Raw genomic sequence first — 20,009 nt, 5'->3', positions numbered from 1 at the left:
CGAAGGACCAATAGTACGCTAATTCGATATTTACTCGTATTGTGTGAACTGTTGATAATAATAATGTTATCGATATTGATAGCAAATTTCCATTTGCTATCAATTTTTGATTTGGTCGAGCATTTCAGTGGCAATAATTTTTTCAATGTGTAATTCGTAATTTGAACCCATGTGTTAAAGAGAAATAGAATAAGTACAAAACATCCGTAAAACGGTTGACCTTGCAGGTCATCCTTACAACGTAACGCTCGAAATTTCTGTAAAAATAAATGAAACTGTATGCCTACTTTCCATATCGAATATATTCATGAATAATTATGCAGTGCTGAACTGTCATTTTAAATAATGAAATTGTGTATTGATCCGGCTCGAAGGACCAATATTACGCAATATACCGTACAGTATAATCTTCATCATATCATTTTTCCTGAATCGTTTCAATGTGGAATTCAGGAATTATTTGCCCGACACGGAGAGATCTCATGAAAATTCCATTTTAGCGATATGCTTTCAACCCTCTCATAAAGGCGTCGTCGCTGTTACTTTCTAGAAATATGACGTGTTATTCTCCTTCCTCGAATCTCAACAGATGGGTGTCTCGCACTGAATGATTGATGTTGCAGCATAACTTCTTGCGAGTAACTAACCCTTTTCTAGGAAGTGTTGTTTCATATTAGTTCTCCTGTCGACTCGGAATTTAAATTTAATGTCTAAAGATACTTTGTACATAGTATCATCAATCCGTTTACTAAATACGGTACTTTTCCGTTCGAGTTTTTTTGTAAAGAGGTCGTAAGGTGTTCTTCAAGGTTCTGTTCTTCAACCGCAATGAAAGATACCGAGCTCAGAAAATAAATACTCAGCCTTTACAATAGGTTTGCTTTGATCCTACTGAAATCAAAGATCAAAGAAAATTTCCAAAAAGTGTATTACTGGAGTTTTTCCCCAACACCAAACCGTTCAAACTTGATCTTTCTCTTGAAGATGGTCACTTGGTGACTGAAACACGTGTCGAGGTATTAAAACAACGGTTTAATAGTACCCATTACTACACCAAAGGTTCGATGCAGTGCATCACAAGTCCCACAAAATACATTGGGAATTGCACAAGGGGTTGTTCCTGTGGACTTCAAAAAAATTATGCAGAGGTTTCAACATTAATTCTAGATTAAGTTTAAGTTAAGTTTCACGAGTATTATATTTGATAACCTGCATTGGGTGTGATGAAACGGTCCCTGTTTTTAAATACAAAAATCCAAATTTTATTTATATACAGGGTGTAACTGAATAAGTGTAAAACATTTGAGGAGGTGATTTCTCATCAAAAAAAGATAGGATCTTTCATATAAAGAAATTTCATTGGAGCATCCCTTGTTAAGATACAGCCCCTTGAAGGGGGTACATAAAATTTGTATAACAATTTTTTTCACGAGCACTAAACAAGTTACAATATTGAAATTAACCTGACTGTACTACGAAAAAGACACTTAGCCAGTAATTTATTTGGTTTACCCCATGGTTGAAAGGGGTGGAAAACGTAACCCCTAAAATTTATTTTAGGGGTTACGTTTTTTTCTATCTATCTTTTTTTCGATGAGGAATTACCTCCTTAAATGTTTTACGCTTATTCAGTTACACCCTGTATATAAGTTTTATTCGAAATTTCTTTTTCCTTTCATTTGATGTGCTACACTTTGATATCCAACTATTATTAATGCCATTCTGACATCATCCTTGTCTTTTTTTTTCTTTGTCAATAAATTCAACATTTCTTCTTCCTTTCATTTGACTGATTCTAATAGCATACAAAAAAGGGGCTAGGTTGTTCGCAGTGAGGTACCCCTCATGAGGCACTGAGTTACGGAGTCCCCTCATCTTTGTTGATGCACAATAGCTCATCAAAAATTTGCTATATGTCAACCGTGTGGTGTCGGATCCCACAATTTCGACAAATTCTCAATAACATATCATAAAAAATGGAATGGGATGTTCACCGTGATGTGTCGCATCCCCAGTTTCGGTACATTCATAATAGCTTATCAAAAATTTTCTGGGATGTTCACTGTGATGTTTTGCATCCAAATCACAGGAGATATATAATATCAAATATAAGATTCACAGTGATTGACCTTGAATTCCGTCGTATGCCCATAGATACACTACTCTCATCAATTCTTAGCTCGGACAAGTTTCTACTTCTGAGGGTTGTCGTTCATAAGTTGACGAAAACTGGTTAGTGGAAAAACGAACAGAATTGTTTTCAGTTTACAAGAGCTACATGAGACAAAGCTGCATGTCTTTCAGGACTACCTCAGACATTTAGCTAGTTTACGAACAGCTGTACCACCCTGTATACCAACAACCGAATATGGTTCAAACCAGTTTCAATGGGAACACGTAAATAATGTGCACAATTGCAAAGAATGAATGAGGCAATAAAATTTTCTAAATTTCATTGTGATATTTCGAAAAAACGTGCAATTGTACATTTCTTCTTTATATGCCACCGAACGCAATAACCATAAATAGCTTCAATTTACTTTTTATCGTAGATGTGGAAACGTAAACGCTGTAAAAAGTATGGTGACCCGCTAATAACTCGTTAGCGACACATTGACATGTTACTTCATTGCGAAAAACTCATTTCTGAGCTAGTTGGTTTGATGTTTTTCTAGACATATGATTTCCGGCTCCGAAGAATTAGGAGAAAACTATCATACGTTCTTACTAATTTCAGCTGAAGATATCAATGATAATTTTGTGTCAAACCTTTTGAGTTGATAAATATAAATATAAATACAGAGTGAGATTTTATCGAGTGTGTATGATACAAATCGAAAATGTAACAAATAGTGGACATAACACTCCAAAAAGGGGGGCAAACCGCGGACACGTGTTTCTGGCTATTGGCCTCATCAGCGCGGTGCAGCCAAGTGTAAAGATGGGCAACACTTGTTTGCCGAAGCAGGAAACAACATCGACGCACGGAGTCAACAACAGAAGCCAACCGCACATTTGTGGTTCCAGTTAGAAGACCTAGAATTCCCAGGCTACATCTAACATGACTCCGTGCGTCTATGTTGTTTCCTGCTTTCGGCAAACAAGTGTTGCCCATCTTTACACTTGGCTGCACCGCGCTGATGAGGCCAATAGCCAGAAACACGTGTCCGCGGTTTGCCCTCCTTTTTGGAGTGTTATGTCCACTATTTGTTACATTTTTGATTTGTATCATACACACTCGATAAAATCTCTCTCTGTATTTATATCCTGGACCCGGATGTCACGCAGGTAGCTATAGCTGCCTACGTGGTCATGTTAGATGTAGCCTGGGAATTCTAGGTCTTCTAACTGGAACCACAAATGTGCGGTTGGCTTCTGTTGTTTCCTGCTTTCGGCAAACAAGTGTTGCCCATCTTTACACTTGGCTGCACCGCGCTGATGAGGCCACTAGCCAGAAACACGTGTCCGCGGTTTGCCCCCCTTTTTGGAGTGTTATGTCCACTATTTGTTACATTTTTGATGTAATATTCCGGAGTAATATTCCGGAGAGGTGCATTATGGCATGCTCAAGGTTGCCCCTTTCCTCTCATGCAGACCTACGACTTTGTAGGTACGTGTGGCAAACACCCAACGGAAAAACAACTAACCCAGCTGATGCTGCGCAGAGAGTTTAAGTTGAAGCCTGGTGGTTTTACTTCATTTCTCCGCGCGGCATTAGCTGGGTTAGTTGTTTTTTTTCTGTTGGGTATCTGCCACACGTACCTACAAAGTCGTAGGTCTGCATGAGAGGAAAGGACGGCAATTTAATGATCAATGAAGAAGTGAAATAAAAATACAGTTACATAAAAGATCAGAATAAATGACGAAAAAATACCAAAAAAGATAATTTTGAATTCATAAGCTGGATAAGAATAAAGTTGACTTCTGGTCCTGACAATATACCTTCTGTTCCATCTCTCATTCGTTCCTCGGCATTCATTCCACTGAAGTGATATATTCCAGGTTTTTGTCTTCCCATCAAATAAAGAGCCAAGTTCCCCTTTTTTTGCCATAAAAACTTTGGCAATTACCATCCGTTTTTCCAAAATATTAATTTCCACGACGCCATCATTTACTAATTTCCCGTATTTTTGGACGTCCGAATATAACTACGGTATAATTAAATCCCTCGAGAAATTCCCAATTTAATCAAGCTGAGAGCGTAGCGTTCCATTCCCGCTTTTCAAAAGTCCTTCAGGAACAATGGAAATGAAAATTGATTACGGAAACAATTCTCGTTGTTTGTTCGAATTCATCGGTCTATTGATCAAACACTTTGGAATTTCAACGGGGATGTTACTATAAGTTCTGGAAGTTTCTGGCATGATTGATGCTGATTTCTATCGTAGAACTGCATTCCTATCCACTTTCATTAATCATTGAATCTGAAATCACCAATGTAGTTTTCATACATAGAGAGGGAAATTTAGACATCGCAGCAACTTTTCTTCCTATAGCTGACATTTCAACAGCGGTAGTGGTGTCCAACAATGTCCAACAGGAGTCATTATATCGAAACTAATAACGATGTATTCAACTCAAGATATCAAGACCTATAATAACTCCGAGGCCCGATTTTAGGTTCGTTAGAATAGAATAGAATAGTTTATTAACTACGTTACATTTTCATGTTTGTAGCAAGTCAAGTGTATAGGCTTTCTCAAATATCATAATCATATCATAATCATAATCTTCATTTCATCCACAAAATTCATACACAAATGTGAACAATAGAAATTACTTACATCCTGCAAGAAATATATCAGACTAGTCAGCTACATAAAAAATTAATACAAAAGACAAATTTGAAGTTTTCTCATAACACATTAAAATGTGTTAACATTAACAAATGGTTAATAAACTATTATTATAGAATGTATAAAGTAAATAAAATGCCATTATATTAATATATGATCATCTTAGAATTTAAGGAATTCATCCACCGTGTAGAACATATTGCTGTAGAGAAACGAATGCAAATCAGAGTTAAACCTAATTTTACTAGTATTCGTATCAATAAAAGTTTTTTTCTACACCCGTACTCTAACAATACACTTATATGACCATAATCCATTTCATAATGATATCCATTATGATACAGATTTTTCATAACCAATAGAAACCCATAATTTTTCAATCAAGAATCCTGTTCCTTTATTTGTCCTAGATTCTAACCTAAGTAACTAATTTCTTTATTTGTCAAAATCAGTTTTCATATTACCTACCTATATTATCAAAATGTCTGAAAACAGCGATATAGAAGGAATACCATCGACTCCAATATTTTTAAAAGATCAGAATAATTACAGTTGTTATATTCAATATAAATATAATTAGAATCTTTATAGTTTTCGTATATCCATGATAATACCATTAAGTTTGTGTTTTTTTTTTTTTAAATATGAGTAAAATTACTGTAAATGTGTTCAATACAAATATAATATTTATAGTTTTTCATTATTTATCGGGTTTAGAAAAAATAGCGTATGCAACTCTCATGTAATGGTTATTAATACACTCGCATATACCATACAAAACTCGCCTTCGGCTCGTTTCGTATCCCGGTTAATGTTCGTGTCTTAATAACCATCATTACATGATCGTTGCATAATATACTATTATTTTACTGAAACATTTTATACCAATATAATTTGGTGAGTTTTTGCCCGTCGATAATCTTGAAAATAATTCATGAGTGTTATCTTTTTGACGTGTATTATGTCAATGTATGTCACTATTCGTGACAAACATATATTCATTTTCTTTCACATACATTATCAATTGGAATATGTAAAGGAATGGGAGGGTTGGGACTTGAATCTGATGGAATAGAGGTTTACAGATTTCTCGTGGATGAGCTCTGAAAATTGCTGTCAATACTTTTTTCTGTGAAATGAATGCCTTACCAATGTGTGCTGAAGAGCCCCAGAACAACAAGCCATACTGCAACACTGATTGCGTCAATGAATTAACCTTAAGACTTTCATAGAGACAGTTTCTCTGAGATTTTTTATTATATATGAGATGGTGCTTAACTTTGAACATACTGTCATTATATGCGGTTCCCACGTCATTTTTATGTCTAGAGTTAGACCAAGAAATTTCATACTTTCTTTGCTGTGAACCGAACTCCCATTCAGACGTAAGTATTAATCATAATCAGTCGTGACATTCTTCGGTAAGAATCGCATGTAATGTGTTTTGGTTGCATTTAATGCAAGGCCATTGTCACTGCAATAATTATTTAGTTGTGCCGATACTATGTTACTATCAGTAACTAGGTTCTCTAAATTTTTGTTAGACATGAGAAAATTTGTGTCATCGGCATATAATATTATACGATTAGAGGCAGTACACGTACAAGATATATCATTGACAAAGATGATAAAAAACAAAGGATCCAGAATTGATCCTTGCGGGACTCCAGAGGAGATTTGCTTTTGCTCGGATTTGACACCTTCCACTACTGTACGCTGTAGTCGATCATTTAAGTAAGAGAAGGCCCCGTTGTGGGCAACTCCTCGAACTCCAATAAATTCAAGTTTAGTGAGAAGTAACTGGTGGTCTATCATGTCGAAGGCGCGGCTCAACTCATAGAATAGCCCTAAAACGTTATTTTTATCATTGAGTGCATCATAAATGAATTGAATGCGGTATTTATGGATTTTTGTTTTCTGTATCCATTTTGGAAATTTGAAAGTAGCTTGACTTTTTCTAAATAGTTCGTTAATATTGTTGAATACGCTGATTCAAATATCTTTGCAATCTGACATTGTATCGAGATTCCCCGGTAGTTCTTGATGTTCGTTCGAGAGCTTAGGCTTAGGCCATTTTACGGCCGCCATCATTGTTTTGACCCACGATTATTTTATCGTGAGTATGAATGCTCAATGCACACAAGAATTATAATAACTCTTGTGAAAAAATGAGATGAGAAAAATAACTTGCTAGGTGTACTGTAGACAAGACAAGATTTAATTCTAACTGTACTCTTACGATAGTATTTCTCAAACTGTGCGCCGCGGCGCCCTGGGGCGCCGTGGAACCTTTACTGGGGCGCCGTGGGCCACAGGTGAGTCTCAAGGTACGTTTTACAACATATCGAGTGGTCCAACGAAAAGTATGCACCTTGCTTTTCTCCTTTTTATGTAACTTAACGCAAAAATGCTCGGACAGGTCAATTTTGCTTTTCTACCTGTGTCTTCAACCCCCTAGCGAGGGTGAGTAACAACCCTAAAATTTTAAATGGAAAGTGGGGTCGAGTGATATATCATTTGAAAGGGCACAAAATTATCTTTCCAATGATACCTAATTCGTTGTATTTACTTGAATAGTTATAAAGAAAGCAAGAACATTTACTCGATATTTTTGGTGTTGATGAAAATGCGGAAAAAAACGGCATTTTTATCACTACTACATTCCTCAATTTCTCTCGTGCGTTTTTTTGTTCAAATAACAACAGCAGATAAGTGTACAAAAAGAATTTAGGCAAACGTTCATTGATTCAGTTCAGTTGCTTTTGAAATTATTTCAACTTTACTGTAAAATTGATTTATTCCATTCCTGAACGAGTTGAAATTGTTAAACTTTATTATCAACATAATAGTTGTGCTCGCCTCTTTAATAACAGTCATCCCGGGAAAAATGTGAATGATTCGTACGTTGCCAAGTTAGTCCAAAAGTTTGTCGATACCGGATCTGTCTGTAATGTGAAACACCAGCCACGGAAACCGATCAGAAATGAAGCAGTGGAAGTCGCTTTTTTGGGACATGTTGAATTGGATCATACTCCAAGTACCCGTTAAGCTTGCTGCAGCCTCAGGTGTCTCCCGTTCGTCCATAATACGGATATTAAAAGCCTATAAATTTCATCCGTACAAAATGAAATTAGTACAGAAACTCAATGAAGATGATCCTGATAGAAGGCTGCAATTTTGTGAACAACTGAGCCAGCTACTAATTGATGATTCGCACCTATCATTCAACACGTGCTTTTCCGATGAGAGTACTTTTTTTTTAATGAAGCTGTGAATAGGCATAATTGCCGTTACTGGGATGACAGTAACCCACACTTATTCCGAGAGGTCCATACCCAGTACCCTCAAAAAATCAATGTCTGGTGTGGCATATTAGGTAGTCATATCGTAGGGCCACTTTTCATTCCTGGAAATTTAACTGGGAGGTCTACCTGAACATGCTTGAAGATACAATCGATCCTCTCATAACAGAAATAATTGAAAATTACCAAAATCATAATGATGAGCGGCTTCATTTCCAGCAAGATGGAGCACCTCCTCACTATGTTGCTCCGGTAAGAGAGTTTTCAGATGACCGGTTTCCTGGACGGTGGATTGGAAGGAGAGGCCCCATCGAATGGCCTGCCAGGTCACCTGATTTATCGCCTTCAGACTTTTTCCTTTGGGGACACTTGCAAAATAAATGTTTTGCTACGCAGCCCGAGTCCATAGAAGATCTTCGCCAACGAATTACAGCAGATTGCAAAAGTATAACACCTGATATGCTACAGAATGTTAGGAATAGATCTGAACAAAATCTGTATTATTGTATGGAAGCAAATAGGTCACATTTTCAGCGCTTGCTGAAGTAGGATTCTACTAAGTCAATTACACATTTCAAAATACTGGGTTGTAGTTGTTTTTCTTCATAATACCTTCATGTTTGAGTGAAATACAACAAATTAGGTATCATTGGAAAGATAATTTTGTGCCCTTTCAAATGATGTAACACTCGACCCCACTTTCCATTCAAAATTGTAGGGTCGTTACTCACTCTCGCTAGGGGGTTGAAGGCACAGGTAGAAAAATACATCTAAAATGTGTCCCCCTCAAAAGCAAAATTGACCTGTCCGAGCATTTTTGCGTTAAGTTACAAAAAAAGGAAAAAAGCAAGGTGCATACTTTTCGTTGGACCACTCTGTAGATAACTGAGAGTAAAGCTAATACGTCGGTACCTATTAATAAAAATCCTCTGATAATATGATAATATCGGTAATTGCAAAATGCAATCCGTTCACACAGCCACCTACCTACTTTTATTAATTGAATATCTAGTGTAGTCTTTACATTCGGGGCGCTGCGATAACCTTCAAAAAACATAAGGGAGCCGTGAATTCCAAAAGTTAGAGTGTCTTACAAGGTTTGAAACGTAATGAATGATTTTACAAAAATTGCAGTGTTTCACATTGGTAGTTAGAGAAGGGGTTAGATTCATCGTTGTTTGGATAGACATAGGTTTGGTAGGATATTCGAGAATATTGAATTTTATGAGGATAAGTGGATTAGAAAAGACCCGTACATTAGAGAACTAACTAGAAAACCCCGATTAGAGATAATGAAAAATTGAATAACTCAAACAAGATTATTTAACAATACATAAAATAAAAATAATGCCATAAAACAATCTGTTTTGTTGTACAAATTTTAGAACTAGCAACTCTAGGCTAAATACTAAAAAAAAAATAAGATTCACTTGAAAAACATAATAATTTCGATAGCAAGATTTTGAGACCGAACAATCATCGTCCTACCGAGGGGACCAACACTCGTATGTCGACGAAACTTAAGATCTGCCAAAAACGTCGCCGCTGTCTGTGAGAACCGGAGCAGTCGATTTCGCGTCGCTCATAAGAACTCGGCGTTTCGCAGACCACAACTTGGCGAATTTTGCGTCGTGGCTTGGGCCTGCACCCGTACAAAATTCAACTGATCCAGGAACTAAAGGTAAACGACCATAGACAACGACGTGTGTTAGCTGAATGGACTCTGCAGCAACTGACCCTAATGTTTACCGAAAAATCTTCAACGATGAGACCCATTTCTGGATAGATGAGTACGTAAACAAACAAAATTGTCGGATTTGGAACGAAATCAATCCACATGAGATCCAAGAACGCCCAATGTGGATTTTGGGCTGGCGGCGTCATGGGTCCATATTTCTTTGAGAACGACGTTAGCGAAGTCATCACTGTCAACGACGAACACTATAGATCGATGATTACCAACCTCTTTTGGCCTGAATTGGATGATCTAGACACCAATGGCATGTGGTTTCAACCCACGTGCTACACAGTTCATGCCACATTGTATATTCTGCACGAGCGATTCAAGGGCATGGTCATCTCACATGTAGATGATGTGAGCTGGCCACCGAGATCGTGCGATTTGACCCCATTGGACTTTTTCTTGTCGCCGGTGTATGCGAATAAGCCACAAACCACAGCGATCCAAAGCCATCATAACCTACGCCATCGGTCAAATTCAGCCTGAACATTGACTCCTCCACAAAAAATAATGTGGGGCAAAGACTATCCTTTTCTCAATTCCTAGATGAAGATTCTCATTGTCAGATTTTTTCAACGGGGATCATAAATTAAAAAAAATGTTCCTAAGCATTTCATATCAATTCCCATTTATAATCTAACTGGTGTGCCTCGGGGATCTGTTTTGGGGCCTATTCCATTCACCATTTATGTGAATCATTCAAGAGCTTTCATATGCCCATATTATGTACTCTATGCTTCTAATATGTTGTAAAATTATTTGTTTAGCATTGACAGAGGACTTTTTCACTCTCATAGACAGTCGATGTAAAATATTCAACGAGAATCATCGTGTGAATCTCGATATTTTTTCGTAATTATTATCGCCTTCAACACAAAGTTCATCAGACGATCATCGTAACTGAATATTCTAGATCTCGTATTGACATAGCAATAGTTCATAGTAGCTGTCCGGAATATAAGACGAGTGTTGAATTTATTGCGGCCAGAACCAAAATATTTAGACAGTGTATTGCGAAATTACGTCTATTTCTGTGATTAAACACCGGAAAACGTAAGTCGAAGTATCGAATAATTCAAATAACAATAAATATCTGTCAAGAGCCGTAACGAAATAATAACCATGCATTTGCGATGTGGTAAACACGATTATTGATCGAATTATTACGCTTGTGATTTCAAAAAGTGATCTTTATGACCCACTTTCGTGCTTTCTGTAACGTAAACAATATCCCATAAACAATAATTTTCCTCTTGGCGTCGAACAAGCGTAGGTGATCGTTATGTATCACCTACGCTTGCTTTGATGTGTATCGAGGTTCCTTTCGGAAAACACTTCGAGAGATTTCCAATACGAATACGGCTTCGGAAAGCTTGATGTCTGGAATTCGTTTCGAATGTACAAGCAGGACGTATTTAATGAGTGATTTTTTCTGGTATCTTTTTGGCAACACTGTTTTTGACAGATCACGCGTGAATCGTGTCTTGTGTCATTGTTAAAGTTGTTCGTATTGGTCTATAATTTAACCATGAATTGACTTACGAATTAACAACTCTTGCAAATTATTGAATTTCATTATCAAAATTCATGCTCGGTGAAGAAAGTGCATCGTGCACTTCTTCCATTTTATGGGCAGTTTCGTCGGCCTACTGAGGGAGTTATTCGGAAGCTTGTGACTGAATTTCGAACCCAGTTTACATTATTGGACATTAAACCACCAACACTCATACGTAGAGTGAGGACCGAAGAAAATATTGCGGCTGTATCCGCCAGTGTTCGTGATGACCGTGAAATGTCGATTCGCCGCCGTTCGCAGCAATTGGGCCTCTGTTACTTCACTACGTGGAAAATTTTGCGAAAGGATTTGGGTGTAAAACCTTATAAGATACAGATGGTGCAAGAATTGAAGCCACACGACCTCCCACAACGTCTAACATTTGGTGAATGGGCGTTGGCAAAGTTCCGAATATTTACCTTAGCTTGATACGACAAATTCATAAAAGGGTGTCTATAAACTAACTAATTATCCAACAGATATTCTAATCTCAATTCCAGACGTCCTGTGTGGAAACTCCTTCGGGAATCGGATACAAAACCGATAACGACCGTACGGATTTTGTTTATTCGAATTGAAGGGCGTGTTTGATCGCGTAGTCTGGAATTTAAATATAGTTCGCGTGAATGAAGTCTCGAACAAATTGGTGCAATTTGCGTGTTTACATCAGCGAACGGTGTCTGTCTGTCGGTTTTTGCCGCTCGCGAATCGTGGGTGGTCTGACATGATAACGCTTCTCCGAAGTGAAAAATCGATTCGGACGGGAAGCGAATTTTGAACGCTGTCTGCATTCAACGACAATCGAAATATCGATGGTGACGATAGCTTGGGTTTTGTACGGAGCGGTTACTGCTGCCGCAGTGGTGTCCCATGTATATTGAATTGAAACTATAAAAAAATTTAAATAAGCGTCATCCTCGCATGAATTGAAATTATGTATAGTCGAAGTAAACGATATTGTGCACATTTAAAGTTAGCGTCACTCTCAAAGGCCAAAAAAACAATACAGAGAAATGAAGCCGCTACCAACTAGTCCACGTGAACTGAAGAATTGGCAGTTCGTATTGGACAATTTTTACTATCCGACTTTTATGATTGGGTGTAGAGTCATAAAATTGAATTTGAAGTCATGTTACGGTGACGAATAGAATGCGAGGATGGTTATACCCGTCGTGGTGTCAATGTTCAGTTCAGGAACTGATCGCGATTTGAGTGTTGAAATTTGATATTGGTGCAGTTATAATTACTTGAAATTTTTATTATCTGTTTAAAATGTGGCGTCCTTGGACAAATACTTATAGTAATAACGAGTGTGGTAACAACGCAGACTTTTTCCAGTGTAGTGATTCCAATAGCGATGATGAACAATGCGAAAAAGAGATACCAGTGAATAAGATTCGTATGCATTTGAATATTGAAACACGGAGAGTATGTATATAATTTTGGTTTCGAGGGAAACAAACTATCACAAGCAACATCAAGCATCATCAGAAGAATAGTGGAATTGCGTAATAAATACTTAGAACAAATAACTGAATATAGACAAGAACAACGGCAAATTTTCTATTTGGACGAAACTTTGTTTGACACTCACGATACAGTTACGGAAGGGCGGACTGATGATTTGAGAATGTGTACGCCTAACATGCCTGCAAAATAAGGATCGCTACTAATCATTGAGCAGTGCGGAGGAAGTAAAGGATGGGTTTCGAATTTTTTGAAATTATGTGGAAAGAAACTTGAGGACTGCAATGTTGACTATCATAAGAACATGGAAGCTAATATTTTCGAGGAATGGTTTGAAAACACATTGATACCAAATTTGGATGCGAATAGTGTAATATTATTATTATTATTCGCGACAGCTGATTATTCGAGGAAAAATGAAATACTAAGTTTTTTAATGGGTAACAATTTGTATTTTGAAGATTACTATACCAAAAACCATCTACTTGTAGTTTTACAGACAAAAAATGTTTTTCTTCTACTATAGACATGTATGTTTCTTGGAGAAATATTGTTTTTTAAATATATCAATATAGTAATATGAAAAATATGTTCTTTGAAAGACATTTTTGTGGGGTAGTCAATATTTCTCACTGTTTCTTTGGGTTTCTAACCCTTCATGCTCGGAAGAGTTAAAGTGTAATTCATTAAGATGGGCCACTCAAGATTCAAATCAGTTGGTAACTTGTCGTATTCCCCAATTTTGCGTACAAATTGAATAATTTGGCTAAATAAGGTGGCTAAATTTTTGGAAAGTTATGTCTTTCCTTGCTCAAAACCCATAAAATTCGCTTGTGAAAACACCGCACGCGAAAACAAGATCTACTCTACATGAGTACATACATAGAAGTCAGTTTAGGTTAATCTATCCATTTTCCTAGTCTTGGCAATGGCAATACGGTACCGTTACCTAGTAAAACTGATCTCTATTTTATTGCTTGGTCACTAATTGATTTTAAAATATGCTCCGTTATTCCAGATCCTGTTATATGTCTCCTCTTATATATTCACGATGTTCTTTTCTTCTTACATCTAGGGGTCTTGAAGTTTCACCTATGTAACTTTTTTCACCGAAACAAGGTATATTATAAATACACTCTTTCGTTTTTAAACCGTATGCTCGATTTCTTTTCGTGTTAGGATAGATTTCAATATATTAGTACTATTAGATTATTTCAAAAGTCTTGTCAGTTTTTATGAGTCTCCTTCAAACTGTAATATCGCAATGACATTTGAATCGGTGCACTTTTGCCAACGTAACACAAGTCGAATAATTCTGTCAACATAAAAATTGTGTGCTCAGGATTCGACGAAGTCGACGAAGGCCGCTTTTGCCTGATCCTGGTTGGCGAAAGTTGTACCGGTGAGAAAGTTATCGAAGTGCTTGAAAACAAGGTAGTCGGTTGGTGTGAGGTCTTGGGAGTATGGTGGTAGGTGAGGTAGAACTTAATGGCAACGTTACTCAGAATTGGTTACAAAGATGAGCCTATTGCCATTCCAACTTCGTGTTGATAGTAATTCTCTGAGAACTGAAGGAAAGTACGAAATATCTCGTTGTAAGTGTCTATTGTCAGCTACCTTCTCTACATTTTCATTTTCTTTGACTCCAACACGACTTAGTGTCCAGACAATTTTTTTTTCCATTTTGGATGAAGAATTGAAAGAAATCGGTTAATTTTTCTGTTTTATTCCAGTCATACTCCGAATCTGAATCTGAACAAGTGAGACATTTTTTATGAAATGTAGTGACATGACGTACAGTGTCTTCCGTGTTCGGCGATGTTGTGCTTTCAAAAAAAATATATCAAAGAATTTGCATCAAATTTTATGTAAAAAATGGAGTTAACTGCTCAAATACACTTGAAATATTGACATTGGCATACGGTTATTGAATTCCCAGCTAGAAAAATTTAATGCTACAAGCTTTTCATAGAAGGTCGAGAAGATCTGAATTCTCCCTGAATGCCCCAATGGACCTATTCACTCGTCATTACTTGTTCGTAATTTTCTGCCAAAAACAACACCGCAATCAAGACTCAGCCACTGTAGCCTCCAGATTTGCCTCCCTGTGACTTTCCTGTTCCCAAGATTGAAGAGACCCATGAAAGAACGGCATTATGTGACGAATCGCTGAGGGAGCTCAAGGGCGTACCTTCACGTCCATAATGTAAGAAATGAATTCGTGAACAGGCTCCAACTATTGTCAGGAAATCAATGGTGAACGTTTTGAGCGTTCGTGGGGATAAACTGGAGTTAGTTTTGAATACATTTTTTTATTGAATTAATGATAGTCATCATTTGTTTGCAGGTTCTTGAAAAGAATATAAAATTATTGATTATTCAAGAACGGCTGGTTCGAAGAATCGAAAGACCTATCACAAAACTCCCCTGTCTATGAAAAATTAAATAGCGCCCTGTCAGGGACAAGTGAATTCACAGCGTTGTTTTTCCAACAAAAAATTCTTAAAGTGATACATTTTAACGTTTTTCTTACATCCGCGCCGTCTATGCCACATTGACCGCTCAGAAATGATAAAATCCAGAATTCGAAACGGATATTATCCAGTCGAGTAAGGCCACTAATTTCATACTCATGTTATCTCGATTTCGTTTTAATTACTACTGCTCTTTCAGAAATGAGTTCTCTGAATGTGTGGAATAAAAAATGTAACGGACTACTTTTCATGTCGACATTTTTGCACGAGCTCTAGATGCGTGAGCGTTGTAATTAGTTTTTTTTTTTTTCATAACTTGTCGCGACGGTCTGGTGAAGTTGAAAGCCGGCCGGCCATATGTCAGTCAACTTGCGTGTATTCAAATCAACTGATTCGTATTAGTTCTCATTGTTATTCTTTTCGAGTCTGAATTGTTTTCTCCGCCTGAGCCGAGAAAGAACATACTCGTAGGTGTGAATAGAAATCAAATCGAAATTTATGAACTCACGTCGAGTTGATCTAAATGTGTTTTATGTTGGGAATAATGAACTGAAATTATTTCCGCTTCACGGATTACTTCCCAGTGGAAATGTTGTTGACCGTCAAGTAGAATGGATGTTTGATCAAATGGAATCCTGCCCTGCCACTTTTGTCAAGGCTTGGAAAACAGCAAATATAAAATTGAAGCAGATTGCTTTCTTCTGACCGATAAAATTATGAAAGAATTGAAGGCTAGGCCACCAAAACAAGAGTTTTACAGCTACCTATTAACGATAAAACTATCTGGGTGCACTCAAAAAAATATACCAGGATATACCACAGGAATTCGGCGAATTCTACAGGAAATTCCCCCTATATAAGCGGCAGCAGGAATATTTGTTAATTGTACGTGACAATTCCGGTCTTTTAATTCCTTCAGAAATAACAAGTTTTAGACCAGTAACTGTAACCGAACTGTAACTAATTCTCCACATTAAATGCTATATATACCTTCTAAAAAATCAGGTACTTGAAATTCATTGTATGGCGAAACACGTGTTGCGTTTTTGTAAAACTATCAAGTGAAAATCACACAATAAAGTGTTTTAAGAATACGTTAGTTATGGATTTTCATAAAGTATCGGCCGATTCCATCATATATATATATACATATATATATATATATATATATATATATATATATATATATATATATATATATATATATATATATATATATATATATATATATATATATAATCTAGAAAGGCAGTCAAGCTGCTGGAAAATAATTCCATGAAAATCAAAGAGTACTTATCTATTTATATATATATATATATATATATATATATATATATATATATACATACATATATATATATATACGTATATATATATACAAGTCAAGAATGGAATAATTCGTGGACACAACACTCAAAAAAAAGGGGGGCAAACCGCGGACATATGTCACTGCTAGCGGCAAAAGGTGGCTTTATCAAAGGAACGCGCGGCACTTGTCAAAGAAAAGTCGCGGCGATTCCCGTCGATTTTTCTAGTAACATTCTAGACTTCGTTCGCATCGATATAAATAAATAAATGCTGAGGACATGCAGTGCCACGCTTCAACATCCGAAATCACTTTTAAGTTAAGTGTAGACACTACAGCTCGTTTGTTTTATAAGAACCGATAAACTCGCAATTTTGAATAATTATGACTTTTTTCATTATTTTAGAGCAAAACTACACTTACCTATAACTATAACTGACTGTTATAAGGAAACAAGTATAGGTGAGGCACCAGTCAATCTAATAATAATTACACTGATGATCTTCAAACAAAACTCAACCTCTGTCGGAAGCAAGAAACTCTTTGGAAGATTCGAAATAGATGAACATTTCAATCTAGCAGACCACTATTATAATATTCATGCAGTCATTGTTCACTGTGGTTCTGAAGTTGAATTTGGTCATTATTATGTCTTGGTCAAAGTCGAAACGGACTGGTTTAAGTTTGACGATAGTCGTGTCACGAAGTGTTCTGGCGTTGCATTGAATCTATTGGAGCCTCTGGAGACACCCTACATTTTGTTTTATAAGAGAGAGGACATTGGTAGATTGAGATCTTCAGATGAGATGAATTTCCGTTTGAAATACAGTCGCATAGGTTCCTAGACAGGTTGATATCTCTGTCCTGGGTCTGCGACTGAAAACACCTGCACCAGAACCGGAAGGTGTTTTTGATCCATCTGTGAACCAACAACTATCTGCTCTTAGTATTTCCTTCTCCCGAAATATCCAGTCGTGTCTACTCGGGATAAGGCAGTTCGTAGTTGACGAAGGCATGAAGTCAGAGGTCATTTCCAGTGTCAACCAGCAATCTGTTGCAATTGGCAACGTGCACAAGTCTATATGCAGTCCATCTAGTCTCTGACGGTGTGGTACTGTTGGCACCACTGATGGCCAGACAAGCCTATTTCTGTAAGCCAGAGAGCTTCGCCTGGGCCGTTTTCTTATTGATCCTAGAAAAATCCCTAGAAAGATCCCAGAAACAATCCTGGTGTATGGAAGAATTTATTTTGATGGATTCCAAATTTTGTCGTTATAAATCACTCAGCAGTTCACTTTCAGCCTTGTTGATTCTGAATCACTCATTAGTACATGAAGCCTACTATTGAATTCAGCTATTTTACAGTGATATATAATAAATAATAGTCGCCATCGCTTTAAAATGTTTTGTGTATTTTGTTTTCTACCAAACAAGCTGTAATAAATAGTTATGTTCGACATACACACATTTACATTGGACCATATCGAATGAAGATTTTTTTGGGAACATTCATTTTGTCAGAGTTGGCTACTCTGGGTATTTGTCATTGGTGTCAGTTGTCATATGTCATAAGTGTGTGTGTTGTGCATTTCTTAGTTTCATTTGCTGCATAAAGGTCGTTTAATTTACGTGCTATCAAGTTGAGAACTTGTGCAATAAGTTTGATTGGAAACGTTGTACATTAAACGAGCCATAAAACTTCTAAGGGTGAAATAAAGATGTCTCTCAATTGCATTTTCACTATATATTCGCTATGGACTATGGACTATATTCGCCCAAGGAATTTTCTAACAATCCCTTACCTTCGTCCTCTATCTTGGGGGTATCCTTCCTCCCGAATAATGCGACCACTTAGGAAAATTAAATGTTTTAAAAATGAGGGTGATTTAAATGCATTGGACCGTTAAAAGGGGTGACATTTGCGATTCGTTGCACACTTTTGATGTCGTTGAAACGGTCTGAATTCAAATTGGGGCCATAACGATATTCTACGACGTATGCGGAACACCCGCTGAATTAATTCCCGGATAGCCGGCATCTAGGAATGGCACAGGATTATTCCGGAGATGTAAATGTTTCGTAGGCTGGCTCATGTCTCATAGGATTGAGTTTATGTTTAGTCATCCTACGAGGCACCTAACCAGTGTTGTTCCTGCTTGAAAAAAATTTGTAACGGATGTATAAAATAGTAACATTCGACAGAAAATTGTAACTTTTGAATGCGCAAACAATGAGTCGCATATAAAGCGAAACATTTCACGCCGAGTGGTCGGCAACACCAGCTGCTTCATCTTCAAAAGTGACAGTTGACAGTTAATTTAAAACTGACAGAAGACGTATAGAAATGCGTTTCCATCGTCGGTATTTCTACATTGAGCACAGAATACCTTACAGAAGGGGCACTCGACATGGAACAGGAACAATTAACTTTTTGAGAATCTCGAGGCGATTACTGCTAACTTAAAAACTTTGTCGAGTTGTACTTTGACATGGTAAAATTAAGGTAGTTTGGTTGAAATTGTTGAAATGTATGCCCAACAACATGCCGAGATGACATCGTAATAAGTCCTCGACTTATACCTGATAAGATTCAAATAACTTGAATTTACCGCTGAAGATGACCTTAAAAACCTCGAACATAGACTATAGGTCATAGAAACTTGACCAAAGTGCCTCCAAATGAGAGTCAGCTCCGATGTGTTTATTGTCAGTTGAAAGCTTCTTAAAATGTATCAAAATGTAAATGTCAAAAAGTAATATTTTTTAACTGAAGTAACGTCAGAAACAACACTGAACTGGAGTTTGGAGGTAGTCGGAAAATTCATATTTTTTAATTACAATTGAAGTAGGTTTTAAAAAAATCTGTTTAAAATATGTTTTTCCGTTAATCAGCTGTCGTCCCAATACGAACGACAACTCTCAGAAGTTGAGAAACTTGTGCGAGCTAAGGACTAACGAGGTCTTACCTTTTAACGTGTGATTCCTAACATTATATCTGTTTCTTCATATAATGTGGCAAATAGCATTGTTGCTATTTTTACGTGAATATGGTCAGTTGAGCATATTCTAAAAAGATTATGTGGTGGCCGGATTTTATATTTCGTTCTTAACGATCCCGTCATAGCTATCATGTCGCTAGTCAAAATAATTCAAATACTTGACATATAGTTCAACCATTCAATTTATTAGAGCTTCTAATCAAAATATAAAACCCTGCCGCTACCTGTTTGGAATATGATCATTACTAAACTGAACCACAATTATTTCGCGTGGCGCCATCTAATGGGGAAGAATGTTATTAATTGAATTTCTGGCGTTTTAGTGGTTGGTTACAATGATATTTATGATATATGGAGGAGACGTGTGAT

General features: G+C 36.9%; 1 protein-coding gene across 1 annotated transcript in view; it reads left to right on the top strand.

The window, feature by feature from the left end:
* The window catches only part of Gprk2 (G protein-coupled receptor kinase 2), a 138,873-nt gene that overhangs the window by 109,700 nt on the left and 9,164 nt on the right, over positions 1-20,009 (top strand). The gene's annotated exons all lie outside the window — the stretch shown is intronic.

Source organism: Leptinotarsa decemlineata, unplaced genomic scaffold (genome assembly GCF_025532065.1).
Source record: "Leptinotarsa decemlineata unplaced genomic scaffold, Ldec_3_MD MMD2_tig00001064_RagTag_RagTag, whole genome shotgun sequence".
NCBI lineage: Eukaryota > Metazoa > Arthropoda > Insecta > Coleoptera > Chrysomelidae > Leptinotarsa > Leptinotarsa decemlineata.
This window is presented reverse-complemented; position numbering and strand designations above follow the sequence as displayed.